Here is a 19,197-nt window from a genome sequence, read left to right as displayed (position 1 = left end):
CTTCCAATGCTATGGGGAGCGGATGAGGGAGTACCCAGGCGCAGAGAGGAGAGGAGGCAGAAGTTCCAGGTGGAGAAGGAATTTAATAACTTATACTAAGGAAACCAAAAACCACTGCTAAAGCAGGCAAACCACAACTCGAAACTCGAAACACTTATCACGCAAAACTGGGGAAGAGGAGAATATGGACCAGCACAGGAGGAAGGTAAAGACAAGACTTAAATACATACAAGGGAACAAGACACAGGTGGAAACACTCAGGACTGATGGGGAAAGATAAAACTAGAGACAACAACAAAACAGGAAATGCTACAAAATAAAAACAGGAAGTAACTCAAAACATGCCAGAACAAAAAGGAAACAAACCACAAGGGCAAAGAAACAGAAACCGGAACATAACCCCCCCCTCAAGGAACCGCACCGAGGTTCCTCCTAGGGTCCAGGAGGAGGGGTCCCGAAAGGCCAATACAGGGGCCAACATAGTCTGGTGAGACGGGTCGGGAGGACGACCGGGAGGCCGCTCAGTCCTGAGAGGCGGGTCTGGAGGACGGCCAGACGGCCACGCAGTCAGATGTGACGGGTCCGAGGGACGGCCGGTAGGCCGCGCAGTCCGGCGGGGCGGGTCCGGGGGACGGCCTGGAGGCCGCTCTGTCCGTCGAGGCGGGTCCGGAGGGTGGCGGGAGGCCGCGCCGTCCGGCATTGATTGTCCGACCAGCAAACGGCTGGCAGCTCGGGCTCAGGATCCGGCTCGGGCTCAGGGTCCGCGGCAGGCGGCTCGGGCTCAGGGTCCGCGGCAGGGGGCTCGGGCCAGGCGTCTGGGGCAGGGGGCTCGGGCCAGGCGTCTGGGGCAGGGGGCTCAGAGTCTGCGAAGGCCGGCTGGGGTTTCAGGATGCGGAGAAGGGGGCTCGGGCTCAGGATGCGGAGCAGGGGGCTCGAGCTCAGGATGCGGAGCAGGGGGCTCGAGCTCAGGATGCGGAGCAGGGGGCTCGGGCTCAGGATGCGGAGCAGGGGGCTCAGGATGTGGAACAGGGGGCTCGGGCTCAGGATGCGGAGCAGGGGGCTCGGGCTCAGGATGCGGAGCAGGGGGCTTGGGCTAAGGATGCGGGGCAGGGGGCTCGGGCCAGGCGCCTGGGGTAGGGGGCTCAGGCCAGGCGCCTGGGGCAGGGGGCTCGGGCCAGGCGTCTGGGGCAGGGAGGGGTTGGGGTGCATGCAGCACCTTCCTGTCCGCCACCCCCCTGTCCAGGACCTTCCTGGGAGCAGGGACGGGTGGGGTTTGTCCAGGACCACCTCTGGAACTGAAGCGGGCTGGGGTGCAGCCGGCACCCTCCCGGTAGTAGGGGTGAGAGAAGAGGCGGGACGCCGAAAAGGGCGGTGGCGGCAATGACGACGATGATGGTGGCCCCCCCTCATAGCCAGGCGACTGCCATTAAGCGCTGAGGCGGGGAGCTCGAACCAGTCAGTAGAATCGACCCTCTCCTCCTCTCGGCAGTAGGCCTCCCATAACCACATATCCTGGTCGAGAGTGGCCAGGAAGGAGGCCCCCTGGAGATCCTCCGGCTCCACCCCGGGAACAGGGGAGGAAGGACGATGAGGGCGTCGGCGGTGACGGTGGCCCCCTCCCGAAGCCAGACGTCCTTGGTCCGACCCAACGCTGTGGAACTGGACCCAGTCAGAAGACCCATGGATCCTGGTCCTCTCGTCCTGCCGGCAATAGGCCTCCAGGAACCGCATGTCCCTCATCCCCGGGTAGAGGAACTCGTCCGGCTGGTTTTCGTCTGCCTCCTGGCAGAATGCTCCAAAATGCAGCATGTTCCTCTCTGCTGGGTACTGGTAAGGCTGGTCCATAATGTTACGGGGAGCGGATGAGGGAGTACCCAGGCGCAGAGAGGAGAGGAGGCAGAAGTTCCAGGTGGAGAAGGAATTTGATAACTTAAACTATGGAAACCAAAAACCACTGCTAAAGCAGGCAAACCACAACTCGAAACTCGAAACACTTATCACGCAAACCTGGGGAAGAGGAGAATATGGACCAGCACAGGAGGAAGGGAAAGACAATACTTAAATACATACAAGGGAACAAGACACAGGTGGAAACACTCAGGACTGATGGGGAAAGGTAAAACTAGAGACAACAACAAAGCAGGAAATGCTACAAAATAAAAACAGGAAGTAACTCAAAACATGCCAGAACAAAAAGGAAACAAACCACAAGGGCAAAGAAACAGAAATCGTAACATAACCCCCCCCTCAAGGAACCGCACCAAGGTTCCTCCTAGAGTCCAGGAGGAGGGGGCCCGAAAGGCCAATAGAAGGGCCAACATAGTCTGGTGAGACGGGTCGGGTGGACGACCGGGAGGCCGCTCAGTCCTGAGAGGCGGGTCTGGAGGACGGCCGGACGGCCACGCAGTCAGATGTGACGGGTCCGGGGGACAACCGGGAGGCCGCGCGGTCCGGCGGGTCGGGTCCGGGGGACGGCCAGGAAGCCTCTGTCTGTCGAGGCGGGTCCGGAGGGTGGCGGGAGGCCGCGCCGTCCGGCATTGATTGTCCGACCAGCAAACGGCTGGCAGCTCGGGCTCAGGGTCCGGTTCGGGCTCAGGGTCCGCGGCAGGCGGCTCGGGCTCAGGGTCCGCGGCAGGGGGCTCGGGCCAGGCGTCTGGGGCAGGGGGCTCAGAGTCTGCGAAGGCCGGCTGGGGCTCAGGATGCGGGGCAGGGGGCTCGGGCTCAGGATGCGGAGCAGGGGGCTCGAGCTCAGGATGCGGAGAAGGGGGCTCGGGCTCAGGATGCGGAGCAGGGGGCTCGGGCCCAGGATGCGGAGCAGGGGGCTCGGGCTCAGGATGCGGAGCAGGGGGCTTGGGCTCAGGATGCGGAGCAGGGGGCTCGGGCCAGGCGTCTGGGGCAGGGGGCTCGGGCCAGGCACCTGGGGTAGGGGGCTCGGGCCAGGCGCCTGGGGCAGTGGGCTCGGGCCAGGCGTCTGGGGCAAGGAGGGGTTGGGGTGCATGCAGCACCTTCCTGTTCGCCACCCCCCTGTCCAGGGGCCTCATTTATAAACATTGCGTACACACAAAAGAAGGCGTACGCCACTCTCTACGCAATAGTTGAGATTTATAAAATGCAAACTTGACGGGAAAATGTGCGGTCCTTCACGCAAGCTCTGACCCAGGCGTACGCACAAAAACGGGTGAAATGAGAAACGGCGACACCGTCGGCAGATGGAAGAAACACAATTCATCCTCATAAATAATATAGTTAACAGAACAAATTATGTACAAAACTGATATTCTCGTCAATGTGTCCGTCTGGTGGAGCAGATATAGGTGCAATTACACAGACAGATGGATAGATAGAGAGAGATGCATTAATTGTCCACTGGGGAAAGTTGTTTCATAGTAAAACATTTCTTCATAACATACGGAATTATGGTATTCATGCATATGCCTTTAGTTTGTTTTATTTTTGATAAAACAATGTATGGCGTATGTCTCGACCATTCAGAAAGCAACAAGAAATTACATTTGCGCTGAACAATTTCCCATTTCCACGTCGATTATTCCCGACATCTGTAGCTTGTCAGATGCAATTAAATGGATGGAAATAAAATGCCCCATCACAATGCGTAATGACGCACAATGGCTGATCTTGTGCTCTTAGAAGATGTGGCAAATGGAAGAATTCGGAGTGAACGCATCTTTAGACAGCAAGAAGACGTGCTGGCAAACGAGGACGACTGGCTTATGAGCCGGTTCCGACTTCCTCGAGCCGTCCTGTTGGACCTCTGCGGGCACTAAGGGATTCCCCAATTCTTGCCGCTTGTCTCTCATCAACCCCCCCCCCCGTGGCAGACACACTCTGGCGATGCAGCGCCAGACGTTTTTTTGCCTCGACTTTGATGTCCGACCATTTCTTTTTTATTTAACCAGGGTCCGAGGTCGTGAGGCTACAGCATTTACGGCGTCTGCCACTCACGTGCCTTTTTGGCATTAGTAATGCCCACACTGTGCCCTCCAAACAACACTTTTCTCCTCTTTTCCACCTCGCCAACGATAACTTCTACTTCACATTGAGTGAAGTCACGTTTTTTTCATTTCCTCTCGGTGTGTGCCATGGTTTCGCAATCAATGAATATTCATTTGTGGGCGTTTCACGGACTATTTATGGGCAACTATGGGCGTGTCATGAGGCCGCAAAAGCTGCGCAGCATTTAGAATTGGTTGTGATTTATTAAGGGAAAGATGCGTAAGATGTGCGTGCGCACGGTTTTATAAATCCGAATATTTCTGTGCGTACGCACGTCCTAGTTTTCATCCGTACGCCACTTCTGATGCAAATCCTACGCAAAGTTTTATAAATGAGGCCCCTGGTCTGTAACTGGGCCACTGTATGTAGGGCCCATGTGGAATAATTTACATGGGTCCCACATGAGGAGACCTCATGGGCTAACCATTTAGGCCCGCCAAAGGATCTAGGTGGGTGAAGAAGACCTGGTCTGTAACTGGGCCACTGTATGTAGGGCCCATGTGGAATAACTTACATGGGTCCCACATGAGGAGCCCTCATGGGCTAACCATATAGCCCCAATAAAGAGTATAGGTGGGCGAAGAAGACCTGGTCTGTAACTGGGCCACTGTATGTAGGACCCATGTGGAATAACTTACATGGGTCCCAAATGAGGAGCCCTTAGTGCTAATGGGTTAACCATATAGGCAGGTATTTTAAAAGGTTATTTTTGTCCACTAGACATATGCTTAAAATACAAGAAGATGAGTAAAATGACAGAACCCCTGAAGACTCTTTCCAAATTGAATATGAATCACAGCTTTTTTAATTCTGATCAGTCCATCTGTTAACACTGGCTAAATTGATGAACCACAAATAGACGTACATTTTAATATTTTACCATGTTTTATCTAGAGCAACCTGCATTTGCAGAGTTTTGGTAGTTTGTAGAGGAAGTGCTGAGATTTTGAGGATGTAGCAGTAACCAATTAGATACAAGTAGGGTGACCACTTGTCCCACTTTTGGCACCATACAGCCATCTAGTCTTCTGTCTGGCTTTCTTATTTATTAAATATATTTACTTTTTTCATTGGTGCTCAGTGGATCCAACAGAGATTCAAGTTTTTAACGACACAGTTTAAAATGAAGTGGTAACTTTGTTTGAACATAACACATTTGTTGTGTTGCTCTCCTTATGAGCCGGTTCCGACTTCCTCGAGCCGTCCTGTTGGACCTCTGCAGGGGTTGACATAGCCCAGAAATTTGCACTGGCCCATAGGGCCAGTAGTTTTTGAAACTTACTGGCCCTGCCTGAAAGTTACTGGCCCGACACCGCGCATAGCGGGACCCGCCGCTCCGCAGGTGCTTGCAACTTTAGGGGGGTCTGGGGGCATGCCCCCCCGGAAACTTTTAATATGGTACAATTTGGTGCATTCTGGTGACATCACTTATTTCTACACTTTTCAATGACTGAAAATAGACCATATCAAACTTAAATCTGCTCTAGTCTGTTTCAGATGTTTTGAAGAGAGCACTGCAGTGTAGTAGGTAACACTAGTTCAGAAGTTTTCATGGTGCTTCTAACGGCAAATATCGCAATAAATCATAAACCTTAAATGTGTTAAAACAATCTAATGGCAGCTTGAACCATTTAACGAATCAAATAAATCCCTTAATGCATTTGACCAATCGGATGGACGCCTTCACATTGTTGACCAATCAGATGGAGCCCTGTTATGTTAGATGTTTGTAACCTATGTCAACGTGGGTCATTTGGAGTATAATTTTTAAACTGGGAATGGTTATTTGGTTATTTTGCTGTTTGTTTATATACCGCAAATTATATCGTTATCGCAATTTTAATCTCTGATATCGCATATCGCGAGTTTTCCTCATATTGTGCAGGTCTAACTGAGATCATTCAGCTAACTAGAAATACTTACTGCTTACAGTGTTGTAAAGAAAAACAAAATTAAGTAGTTTAACATTCTACTGCATTTGAGTCTGAGATTCAGGTATTTGGAGTTGCCTTTGATTCTTTGACATTCAGCTTAAAGCTTAGTGGATACAGTTTCATCTTCAATGCATTCATTAAATATCTTGCTGTCCATACTACTAATTATACCCATTACTCCATCTAACATATTCCTTTCTATTCCTGCCATGTCTTCCACATCTCTGACATGCTTCAGTCTCTCTTCAGTGACGGTGTCGGATTTATAATCAAATGTAATAATAACCCACTGGCTTGTGCCTTCGTTGTTGCTGTTTAACATTGTTTTGTATTGAATTGTTACATTCAATAAAGTTTGGAAAAAAAAGTAGTGAGCGCGTGCCGCGTGGTGCTCTGCAGTGAAAGCCGAGCGCGCGCAGGCGGGAGAGAAGGAGAAGTGATCAAAGGTTTCCCATAGAAACCCTTGAAGTCTGAACACAGGACTAGCAGAAAAACTAAATTATGAAGACGAGGTAAATCTACACGTTTTCACAAAATTTACTTTATTGAAAAAGGTGAAGAATATATAAACCGTTAAATATTTTAGTGGCCCGAGCGGACTAGTGAAAAGTAAAGTCTTGTGGTCCGCACTGCTCGAAAAACAGGACCGGGCCAGCGGAGAAATGGCTATGTCGAGCCCTGCTCTGCGGGCACTAAGGGATTCCCCAATTCTTGCCGCTTGTCTCTCATCAACCCCCCCCCCCGTGGCAGACACACTCTGGCGATGCAGCGCCAGACGTTTTTTTGCCTCGACTTTGATGTCCGACCATTTCTTTTTTATTTAACCAGGGTCCGAGGTCGTGAGGCTACAGCATTTACGGCGTCTGCCACTCACGTGCCTTTTTGGCATTAGTAATGCCCACACTGTGCCCTCCAAACAACACTTTTCTCCTCTTTTCCACCTCGCCAACGATAACTTCTACTTCACATTGAGTGAAGTCACGTTTTTTTCATTTCCTCTCGGTGTGTGCCATGGTTTCGCAATCAATGAATATTCATTTGTGGGCGTTTCACGGACTATTTATGGGCAACTATGGGCGTGTCATGAGGGCGCAAAAGCTGCGCAGCATTTAGAATTGGTTGTGATTTATTAAGGGAAAGATGCGTAAGATGTGCGTGCGCACGGTTTTATAAATCCGAATATTTCTGTGCGTACGCACGTCCTAGTTTTCATCCGTACGCCACTTCTGATGCAAATCCTACGCAAAGTTTTATAAATGAGGCCCCTGGTCTGTAACTGGGCCACTGTATGTAGGGCCCATGTGGAATAATTTACATGGGTCCCACATGAGGAGACCTCATGGGCTAACCATTTAGGCCCGCCAAAGGATCTAGGTGGGTGAAGAAGACCTGGTCTGTAACTGGGCCACTGTATGTAGGGCCCATGTGGAATAACTTACATGGGTCCCACATGAGGAGCCCTCATGGGCTAACCATATAGCCCCAATAAAGAGTATAGGTGGGCGAAGAAGACCTGGTCTGTAACTGGGCCACTGTATGTAGGACCCATGTGGAATAACTTACATGGGTCCCAAATGAGGAGCCCTTAGTGCTAATGGGTTAACCATATAGGCAGGTATTTTAAAAGGTTATTTTTGTCCACTAGACATATGCTTAAAATACAAGAAGATGAGTAAAATGACAGAACCCCTGAAGACTCTTTCCAAATTGAATATGAATCACAGCTTTTTTAATTCTGATCAGTCCATCTGTTAACACTGGCTAAATTGATGAACCACAAATAGACGTACATTTTAATATTTTACCATGTTTTATCTAGAGCAACCTGCATTTGCAGAGTTTTGGTAGTTTGTAGAGGAAGTGCTGAGATTTTGAGGATGTAGCAGTAACCAATTAGATACAAGTAGGGTGACCACTTGTCCCACTTTTGGCACCATACAGCCATCTAGTCTTCTGTCTGGCTTTCTTATTTATTAAATATATTTACTTTTTTCATTGGTGCTCAGTGGATCCAACAGAGATTCAAGTTTTTAACGACACAGTTTAAAATGAAGTGGTAACTTTGTTTGAACATAACACATTTGTTGTGTTGCTCTCCTTATGAGCCGGTTCCGACTTCCTCGAGCCGTCCTGTTGGACCTCTGCAGGGGTTGACATAGCCCAGAAATTTGCACTGGCCCATAGGGCCAGTAGTTTTTGAAACTTACTGGCCCTGCCTGAAAGTTACTGGCCCGACACCGCGCATAGCGGGACCCGCCGCTCCGCAGGTGCTTGCAACTTTAGGGGGGTCTGGGGGCATGCCCCCCCGGAAACTTTTAATATGGTACAATTTGGTGCATTCTGGTGACATCACTTATTTCTACACTTTTCAATGACTGAAAATAGACCATATCAAACTTAAATCTGCTCTAGTCTGTTTCAGATGTTTTGAAGAGAGCACTGCAGTGTAGTAGGTAACACTAGTTCAGAAGTTTTCATGGTGCTTCTAACGGCAAATATCGCAATAAATCATAAACCTTAAATGTGTTAAAACAATCTAATGGCAGCTTGAACCATTTAACGAATCAAATAAATCCCTTAATGCATTTGACCAATCGGATGGACGCCTTCACATTGTTGACCAATCAGATGGAGCCCTGTTATGTTAGATGTTTGTAACCTATGTCAACGTGGGTCATTTGGAGTATAATTTTTAAACTGGGAATGGTTATTTGGTTATTTTGCTGTTTGTTTATATACCGCAAATTATATCGTTATCGCAATTTTAATCTCTGATATCGCATATCGCGAGTTTTCCTCATATTGTTAGAAGATGTGGCAAATGGAAGAATTCGGAGTGAACGCATCTTTAGACAGCAAGAAGACGTGCTGGCAAACGAGGACGACTGGCTTATGAGCCGGTTCCGACTTCCTCGAGCCGTCCTGTTGGACCTCTGCGGGCACTAAGGGATTCCCCAATTCTTGCCGCTTGTCTCTCATCAACCCCCCCCCCCCGTGGCAGACACACTCTGGCGATGCAGCGCCAGACGTTTTTTTGCCTCGACTTTGATGTCCGACCATTTCTTTTTTATTTAACCAGGGTCCGAGGTCGTGAGGCTACAGCATTTACGGCGTCTGCCACTCACGTGCCTTTTTGGCATTAGTAATGCCCACACTGTGCCCTCCAAACAACACTTTTCTCCTCTTTTCCACCTCGCCAACGATAACTTCTACTTCACATTGAGTGAAGTCACGTTTTTTTCATTTCCTCTCGGTGTGTGCCATGGTTTCGCAATCAATGAATATTCATTTGTGGGCGTTTCACGGACTATTTATGGGCAACTATGGGCGTGTCATGAGGCCGCAAAAGCTGCGCAGCATTTAGAATTGGTTGTGATTTATTAAGGGAAAGATGCGTAAGATGTGCGTGCGCACGGTTTTATAAATCCGAATATTTCTGTGCGTACGCACGTCCTAGTTTTCATCCGTACGCCACTTCTGATGCAAATCCTACGCAAAGTTTTATAAATGAAGTGGTAACTTTGTTTGAACATAACACATTTGTTGTGTTGCTGTCCTATTCAGAACAAGCCTGGCTTCAAGGTTCAAGGTTTTTTTATTGGCCATGTATGCATGTGCAGTCAATACTTAGGGGTGCAAAGGTCTCAAGGTAACATTTTGAAAAAGAAGAATCATTGTAAAAGTTTAAAAAATAAGATCAAAGAAATGTACAATCTGGTAAATGTACATAAGCATACAAGAGAGCTAGAGAGTGCAAGAACAAAAGAATGGAGGGAGATATACACTAATTTGGAGCACATTTTTTAATGACAGCAGTCCAGTGTAGGTACCAATACTATTCGGCCTGCAATCACCCTTTGCGGTCCTTTCAACTGAGGTTAACGTCACACAACGGTAACTCCACTTGGACAAACTACGTTGCATCAAGATCTGCTCAAGCTCTATAATATTCATTTTATGTTTCCTTTTGTAACCTAAAGTTCTTTTCCTTCATAAGTTGTGTGTGACATTATTCTTTGTAATGTTTATAGAGAGATTTTGCCACAACCCACTTTGTAAAAAGATCTGTGGCTGTTAGAATGAACCTGCTGCTCCACAGAGAGAACCGTGTCTCTGAGCAGAGCAGCTGGAGTCTCATAGCTTTGTGTTTGCAGGCAGGGAAGGTGCAAGTTTAAAAGATAATGTTGCTCTGTCAGATCTCTGTATGTTCACAGGGCCCCTCATAATATCTTCTTCTATGGTAGTATGGGGCGGCCGTGGTGCAGCGGTAGGTTGGTCGACCTCTGATCGGAAGATTGCTGATTCAATTCTCGCCTTGCCCCGCTCATGTGTCGAAGTGTCCTTGGGCAAGACACTGAACCCCACCTTAACTCTGTTTTTGAAGGTTGACGCCAGTGTTCGGCAGCGGAGCCACCACCAGTCTGTGAATGTGTGTGTGAAAGGATGAATGGAACTATGACTGTAAAGCACTGTGGGCCTTCAAGGAAGGTAGAAAAGCTCTGTATCCGTGTACGACATTTACCATTTACCAGTATTGTAATTTGTCCTATCACAATCTGACACGTCACCGGACCAACGGACAGCCAATCAAAAAAATGTGACGTCAGCATTAGTCCCAGGACCCTGAAGGACCTCAAACGGTAATTGCAGGCTGAATAGTTTTGGTACCTACACCTACCATGCCCTACCTTAAATTCTAAAACACAGAAAACTAATGCTGTATACAGTATGTTTTGTGAAACATAGCAGTTTTTAACCTTTTTTAATCCACCCAGTTTTAGTGCATACAAAATGAACCAAGACTTTTATTCCCTGTAACTTGCAATCAACAAACAACACAGATTTAATCTCAGGGCCCTGCAGAAGTGCACTTGCAACCCATCAGTGGGCTCAGGCCAGCGGAATAAGAATTGCAGGCAATTAGATTGCAGATTACAAGACATTAGACATTTATTTGGATGGTGGTCTTTGGTTGCTATTCAGTTATTAATTTTTGACATTAGTTTAACTGTGGCAGGCTAGCTGTGGAAAAGGTGAATGTGTCATGATGCTGTCCTCTGGGCTGTGTCTCACGCTTTGCAGTGTTTCTGTCTTAACAGAGTGAGCTGGGTCTGGTGAATATCTAATAATTCCCTTAGTTCATCTAATTTAGTTGCTGATCGTAAGATTGCAGGTATGATTCCCGCCTTGTACGCCCATGTGTCCAAGTGTCCTTGGGCAAGACACTACCCCACCTTGCCTCTGGTGGAAGGTTGGCGCCAGTGTTCGGCAGCGGCGCTGCCATTAGTGTGTGTAAGTGTGTGTGCATGGGTGAAGGATCTGGACTGTGACTGTGAAGCGCTTTGGGGCTTTGAAAGAAGGTAGAAAGTGCTATATAAGTTTACGCCATTTACCATTTAATCACAATGAGCATAAAGAGCAATTTGCTATTTTTTCTTTTACTTGTGTTAGCTTACAAAAAATAGTTTAACATCTGTCATGCAAACTTTCCTGACACTACTACTGAAATAAAATGTGTTCATATGCTTGATTGGTTTAGTGTAGTTTTTATAGAATATTTTAAATGTAAATATAATGACTTTTATATTGGAGTAGAAACCTGCCTTATTACAAAAACCTATTTTGACTGGTGAAAAGTAAAAAAAATAAATAAATAGAATGAACGTTTTCATTTTTTCTCGAAAGGCGAGCAGGGTGGTTTCAGGAGTTCAAAGTGGTAAGCAGGCGTTGCTGATTGGACGGTTGCTGCGTTTTGAATCTCCCGCTCATTTCCTGATACGGATTCAGTCAGTCGTCCTGGTCCGTCAATGCAAGGAGATTCTGCACTTCTGTCGCACCGTTCATCCAGGCCATTTATTGATATCAAGGTAAGATACCTTTTTGGTTTTGTGTTTCGCTTACAGCTCTAACTGGCAATGATAAATGTGGTTCATAAAAGCATGCGCAGCTCGGGAGTGTTGTTCTGTTCTGCAGTTGAATCCATCCACGTTACTTCGACACTTGCATTTGAAAGAAGCCGGTGTCACAAACGGGCAGACGACTAGTTTCCACGTGCAGCAGGTTTATTTGCAGACATGATGACAAGTAGTGGTGGGTCGCGTCACCGATCATCCAGCCAGTGTGTGTGTCGGCGTTTCACCGAGACGTCAAAACTAGGAAGCGCATCCTAGTAACAGAGTTGCCAGATTCGGCGGGTTTCCGTCCAATTTAGTGGTTTTGATTTGGATCTTGCGGGGATAACTTGTTTTGGTCAGATGTAATTTGGCCAGGTTTTGTGTGAAATGTTTTTAGTTTGTTTTATTATGAGTCTGAATGATCTTATATCTTATATATATATATATATATAAATATATATATATATTTTTTAGATTAAACGTCATTTTAATTATCATCCTAGAGTTACTTGAACACTTGCTTCAGGGAATGGTTATTTCAGAGTTTAGTTATTTTGTCCCTTGTGTCGGTCAGGTCACCTGCAGCTTCACTCAAGTTGTCGTGACAGACTCGCCGATATAGATTTCATGTCAGCAGTTGTAAGTTTATTCTTAAAGTAACATTTTATTATTTATATATGTAATTAAGCTGTTAACGTTTAACTACATCTTTCTATCTTGTGATATTTTCTCTATTTAAAAAGGTTGCTGTGGTTGGAGTAATTGGGGACTCTTCTCTGGACGATGCAACCAGAAGAGTGATGGGCTTCCTCATGTCCAATGAGTTGGCTCTGCAATATAACCTGTTTGGACGTCATGGAGAGAATACGTTCTGCTAGTTGCGTCTTTTTGATGTCTTCTATGGTAATTAGATTTGAATTTATTAATCTATATTCATCATTGACAAAGGATTTAGTAAATTTAATCCCAGGCTAAAATGAATACTTTGTTTTTTGTGATTTCTTTTTAGGGGCAGTGAAGAAAAATGCCATCACCCAACCAGTCCCACTAAAGGAAGTGGAGAAGGGCCTCTCCAAATGGTTTGTTGGAGCTCGTGACAGGGGAAGAAACTGAGCCATAAGGACTCAAAGAGAGCTTGAATAACAAGCCAATGGAGCTTGTTCTCAGGAACCGTCAAGGATGCCATGAGTATTTTGTTTTACTGGATTTATTTATTTTTTCGTCACATAATTGGCACACATTAAGGTTGTTGATATTGTACTGTACCAAGTGAAGTTGTTCTTTATTTTATTAAGTAACTGTAGTATGTTAGATCCTGTGTGTTATCTGTTAAACCTTTGGGTGACCTTGCCATGGTCTTGTATATCGTTTTCATAACGCAGGATCAGGATAATTTATTTTCTTTTATTAAATTGAAGCATTTTAAAAAGCATTTTGTTGATGTCATTTGGAAAATTATGTTGTGAAACAGTGGGATTTTAGAGAATCTTCTCATTTGGGTTTTAGGAAAGCTAGATGGAAAAGAAGACCCTATAATGGTTCACTGGTATATAGCACAGTAGGAAAACAAAGGTGTGACCTGCATGGCAACACTGCACAAACCCACTCATGGCCCACATGGTGGCTTATTTAGGTCCCACATTAACCCAATATGCAATACTAATTGATGCATAAGTGGGGCCAAAATGGGTCATGGATGATTACCTGATTGGGGCCCATCTTTGCCCTGTTTCAGTCATACTTCCAGCCCACAGAAGAAGAACTACGAGTTATGGTTAACTATGAGTATGGTTCTAATGCTACTTACCCACTTGGGGCCTACAGGAAACCCACTGACCACCCACTTCAAGCCCATGTGGGCAAACACAGTTGGGGCCACCATGGAAACTGCGGACAAACCCACTTATAGCCCACGATATAGCTCATTTAGGTCCCACATAAAACCCATATAAGATACTGTTAGACACATTAGTGGGGCCAAATTGGGTTTTGGGTAGTTTACCCAGTTGGGACCCATATGGGCCCTGTTTCAATCCCACTTCCAGCCCACATGGGCAAAAAATATGGGCCCTACATGGGTTCTAATATTATTTACCAACTTGGGGCCTATATGACACCCACTCAGCACCCACTTCAAGCCTATGTGGGCATACACAATTGGGGCCACCACGGAAACTGCGGACAAACCCACTTATAGCCCACATTATAGCCCATTTAGGTCCCACATAAAACCCATATAAGATACTGATAGACACATTAGTGGGGCCATAGTGGGTATTGGGTAGTTTACCCAGTTGGGACCCATATGGGCCCTGTTTAAATCCCACTTCCAGCCCACATGGGCAAAAAATATGGGCCCTACATGGGTTCTAATATTATTTACCAACTTGGGGCCTATATGACACCCACTCAGCACCCACTTCAAGCCTACGTGGGCATACACAGTTGGGGCCACCACGGAAACTGCGGACAAACCCACTTATAGCCCACATTATAGCCCATTTAGGTCCCACATAAAACCCATATAGGATACTGATAGACACATTAGTGGGGCCAAAGTGGGTCTTGGGTAGTTTACCCAGTTGGGACCCATATGGGCCCTGTTTCAATCCCACTTCCAGCCCACATGGGCAAAAATATGGGCCCTACATGGGTTCTAATATTATTTACCAATCTGGGGCCTATATGGCACCCACTCAGCACCCACTTCAAGCCTATGTGGGCATACACAGTTGGGGCCACCACGGAAACTGCGGACAAAACCATTCGGGGCCCACATTTTCTGCCCATTTTTAAACCATATGGGGCCCACTTGGCTTTGCTGGCTGGGTCGGTACATTAACCCACTGTCTAAGTTATGGAATGGTTGTGTGTAGTTAGTTGGAAAAGTGTCTGGCTAGTTGCTGGAAATTGGATTTGTCTGTGTATGCAGGAAAAATGCAGACTGCATTTCATTAGTGAAGACAGAAAATCACTACAACTTGTTCCTTTAAGCTGCTTTCACATTGCACTCTGATTGAATGATACGCCGGCAAATCCGCGTCTGAGCAGCAGGATGTCGGCGCGGTGAACCTTAATAGAAATTTTTAAAATCGCATCTTTTTGGACTGAGCAGTATAGGTGCGAGGGCGGTGAACGTTAGAAGATTTGAAAATCGCGGCTTTTTGGACTGAGCAGTATATCTCTATCAGCGCTGCGCGACGTCTGCGGGCAGCTCCGCTCATTTCTTGAAGATTCTTGTGTTTCCATAGACTAAACGTGTCCCGTACATTTTCATTTTTTCGCTAGGATCTGCTGAAAAACCAAAAATGCTAAGCAGCTCCCCCCTCAGACACACAGAAACAGGTGTGCCAGTGGGGGGGTGGGGGGCAGGCTGCTGATCGGATCCCACTCTGCTGCCGGGATGTGGAAAAGAGACTTAGGAGTTCTTGTCTAATGCAGCCAGGGGTGGGGGGTGGCGTTTTTTTCTTTCCTTTTTTCACATTGATTCTTATTAAAAACCCCTCAGAAACATTTCTGATGCCTTCTAAAACATTTATGAAATAATGGAATATTGCTCAAAATAGAGAGGTTTTTATTTTTTATCCACTTCAGAGCAATTGACTCTACTTTAGGGTACTTTACAATGCACATTCGGAGTATCACTCTGTCCTTTAAAACCAGAAGAGGCCGGTTTCATCCATCATTCATTCATTCCGGATGATAATTATTCTCCGCGGTTATCTTCCTCCACGTTTCAGGATATTTTCGGCTGCTTTTGAATCAGCTGATACCATTTCTCTGTGCAGTGGAAATGGGTTTTTTTCCGGTTCCGGGTTACACAGCAGGATGCGTGGCATGCCTCTGCGGATACAACTATCTTCAAATTACTTAAAAAGTCGATTTTCTCCAAAAAAAGAGAGAGCCGACCATGCCCCCGAAGAAAACCCAGGAATACGAAGACCTCAAAAAGACTCTTGACGTTATTCAAGAAATGCTGAAAAGTTTTATGGACCAAGTGTCGGATTTCGGGCTCAAAACGAGCAACGAGAAAACCGGGTCGACATTCTGGAGAAAAGACTGGACGATGTGGAACAACAAGTAAGGATGAATAATGTCATTCTCACTGGAGTACTCATCAAAACTGGAGCGAAGCTGACAGCAGGCGCAAGCACTGTGAACCGGCGAGCGGTGGAGAGTCTCTGGAACAGGAAATACATTCATTTCTCACATCTAAAGGGATTTCCTTGGATCTCAATACCATCGACACCTGCCACCTGCTCCCCAGGAGAAAGGAGACGGATAAACCAGCGATCCTCATCAGGTTTGTGAATCACAAACACAAGATAGCTTTGATGACCCAAAGGAAACACCTGAAAGGTTCGGCTGCTTATCTGAACGACCATCTGACCAGAAGGAATGCTGAAATCCCCAAACATGCACGGCTTCTCAGGAAGCGTAAGCAGATTGAGAACACTTGGGTTAAAGGCTGCAGGATTTACGTCAAACCACTCGGTCCACCGGACCGGTCCAAGGTTCTGGTTGTGAACACCATGAAGGACTTTGAAAAGTGTTTGATCACGGTCGTCTAAAACAACATGCAGCAATAAATCAAAGAGTCAAATAATTTCAAGAAATATAACGCCTTGATTCATCACTTTCTCCATCGTCTGACGTCACCTGAATAACAGCAGAGCTCTGACATTTGATTTGATTTGAAATGGTTTATTTCAAGCAATAAAATAGAAATAACACACAAAAGCAATACAATCATCAGTCTTACATTCATACAGTAACTAATCAAACTTAGGATAATTAGACATATTAATAAATATTGCTTGAAAGGGAGTGGAAGGAAGCGAATTTATATAATCCCACCCCGTTATACTATAACCATTTTATTACGTGATTTATCAATATCCGGTTCCTAGCTTTTATCAGACAGAATTAAGAATCATAAAGTATCGATAAAGCACATGACAAAGATGAATTATTTAATTATTATGTAAAAAATAACTATTTTAGAAATCAACATGGCAAATGCAGATCAGTCATCTGAAATATTTGCGGATTATGTTACTTATAAAAGTCATTCATATGAATAAAACATAATCCTACATCAGTAAAGTAGACACAACACTGTTTCAGGAATTTTCATAGCAAAATTTCATCAAGTATCAAAAGTTAAAAACATGTGCAAAATTATGCTACATTAGGAAAGATTTGTGAATCAATTTATCAATTTTTGGAGCAAATGAAGTAATATCATTAAACGTCGATCAATTTAACCATTTACAATAAGTGAGTAATCATTTGTTTTACTTTTTTTTTAAATATTTTTTTTGTATTTTTATTTTTTTTTATAATAAAGTAATCAAATCAAATCAACTTCGGTTATAACTATTCAGGAACTGGTGGAACCAGCTGTTAAATGTTCTTTAGCAGCCAGTAAGGAAGGAGACAGGCATGCACGCAGCTATGAGGGGCCGTATAAGACATTATTTATTCTGAACCATTCACATTCATACATTCTTGCTCTCACAGTCATATATACTCTCTTTCGCATACATATATTCTCTTACGCATCCATATATTCTCTCTCTCACATTCATACATTCTTGCTCTCACAGTCATATATACTCTCTTTCGCATACATATATTCTCTTACGCATCCATATATTCTCTCTCTCACATTCATACATTCTTGCTCTCACAGTCATATATACTCTCTTTCGCATACATATATTCTCACTTGCACATCCATATATTCTCTCTCTCGCATGCATATATATTCTCTTACGCATTCATATATTCTCACTTGCACATCCATATATTCTCTCTCTCGCATGCATATATATTACTTTACACATACATACATTCTCACTCTCATTGTCACTCTTAAAAAAGAATGTATGTATGTGAAAGACAAGTATATATGAACGTGTGAGGAAGAGTTTATATGTGTGTGTGAGAGAGGAGTATGCATGAAACGGAAGTTACTTTGCATGAAAAGGAAGGCACTTTGAATGAAAAGGAAGGCACTTTGAATGAAACGGAAGGCAGATGATTTCTCGTGCTCTGATTGGACGAGAGGCCGCCACCTCCCATTTTGAACAGACGCTAACACGAACCAATAAGAAGGCCATCGGAACCTTAAGAAATATTTTATCTTCACCTCAAGTGGTCACAAATCTGTCTGCATCTCTAGAGACACAAAGGAATGTCTCAAATACCAATAATGGTAATAGAAGTGCCACCGAAACAGAAAATCCGTATCCACCTTATTCCTAGCCCCCATGAGCCTTTGCGTGAATTATGGGCGACACTTCCTGTAGACGCTGGAACACGCATTTACATTAAAACAAATTCCTCTTGTTTTCGATCCATAACTACATATAAATGTGGGAAAACCAGCTGTCATTTCTTAAAAAAGGCAACGGTGAGGTGGAGATGAAATATTTGTTAAGGTTCCGATGGCTGCAGGACCCCCGTGGCTACTTCTTGCCGGTTCGTTTTTTTTAAAAAATAAACTTTATTAACAATATCTTGCACATACAAAATACCAAACACAAAACTCCACTGTGTGCAAAATACAATCTTCACGTTCGCCATGAGAATGAACAAAAAAACATAATGATAACCATGTAAAACAGGTTATGCAAAAAGAAAACAAAAATAATAAGGCAAAGGAATCTGTTAAAGTTTCAGGAGAGACCATGTTTCAACTGTTCTGACAGCTTTTTTGTTAGTGGAAGATTTAATACTGTTCACATACAAAACCATTTCTTTCTGAAAAACATAAAACACGGTTTTTTTGTTGGCATATTTACACTTGTGTATAAAGTATTTAGCCATAATTATAAGTAAATTAACTACATATATTTTTTCTGCATTAAGTCTTTCTTGTGTAAAATATCCAAAAATAATATGCTCGTAAAATAATCTATAATCTTCACATAGATGAGTTCTTATAAAATGTATCACATCTTTCCAAAATAGTTGAGTGAAAGAGCAAAACCAAAAAAGATGAGGCACAGTTTCTGGTGAGGAATGACAGAATGAACAGTTTATGTCCAGATCTTTTTTAAACTTAGTAAAGAAATGTTTCACTGGATAAAATTTGTGAAGAATTTTGAAAGAAATTTCTCTGATTTTATTGGTGATGAAATACTTTTGTGGCAGGGTCCAAACCTTTTCCCACTGAATTCTACATCCAAAGCTGTTCCAGTATGAGATAACATACGGTTTTGTGGCAATCTCATTTTGAAACAGAGAACGGATACTTTGATTATTCCTGCTAGCTGAAAAACATACCTTTCCACACCACAAGTCTGTTAATTTGGGATTTCTTGCTGGTTCATGTTAGCGTCTGCACT

At 44.8% G+C, this 19,197-nt stretch overlaps 1 protein-coding gene and 1 long non-coding RNA gene across 2 annotated transcripts in view; one reads left to right on the top strand and one right to left on the bottom strand.

Moving 5' to 3' along the window:
- Positions 1-19,197, bottom strand: part of LOC144996541 (uncharacterized) — a 39,532-nt gene that overhangs the window by 4,232 nt on the left and 16,103 nt on the right. The gene's annotated exons all lie outside the window — the stretch shown is intronic.
- LOC144996454 (uncharacterized) lies at positions 9,831-13,312 on the top strand. Its single transcript, XR_013659397.1, has 4 exons — positions 9,831-11,815; positions 12,417-12,481; positions 12,586-12,745; positions 12,852-13,312. It is a non-coding gene; the product is annotated as an uncharacterized LOC144996454 (long non-coding RNA).

Source organism: Oryzias latipes, chromosome 12 (genome assembly GCF_053564925.1).
Source record: "Oryzias latipes strain Hd-rR chromosome 12, Olatipes_Hd-rR_3.1".
NCBI lineage: Eukaryota > Metazoa > Chordata > Actinopteri > Beloniformes > Adrianichthyidae > Oryzias > Oryzias latipes.
The sequence above is the reverse complement of the archived record's forward strand: the minus strand, read 5'-3'. Positions and strand labels throughout refer to the sequence as shown.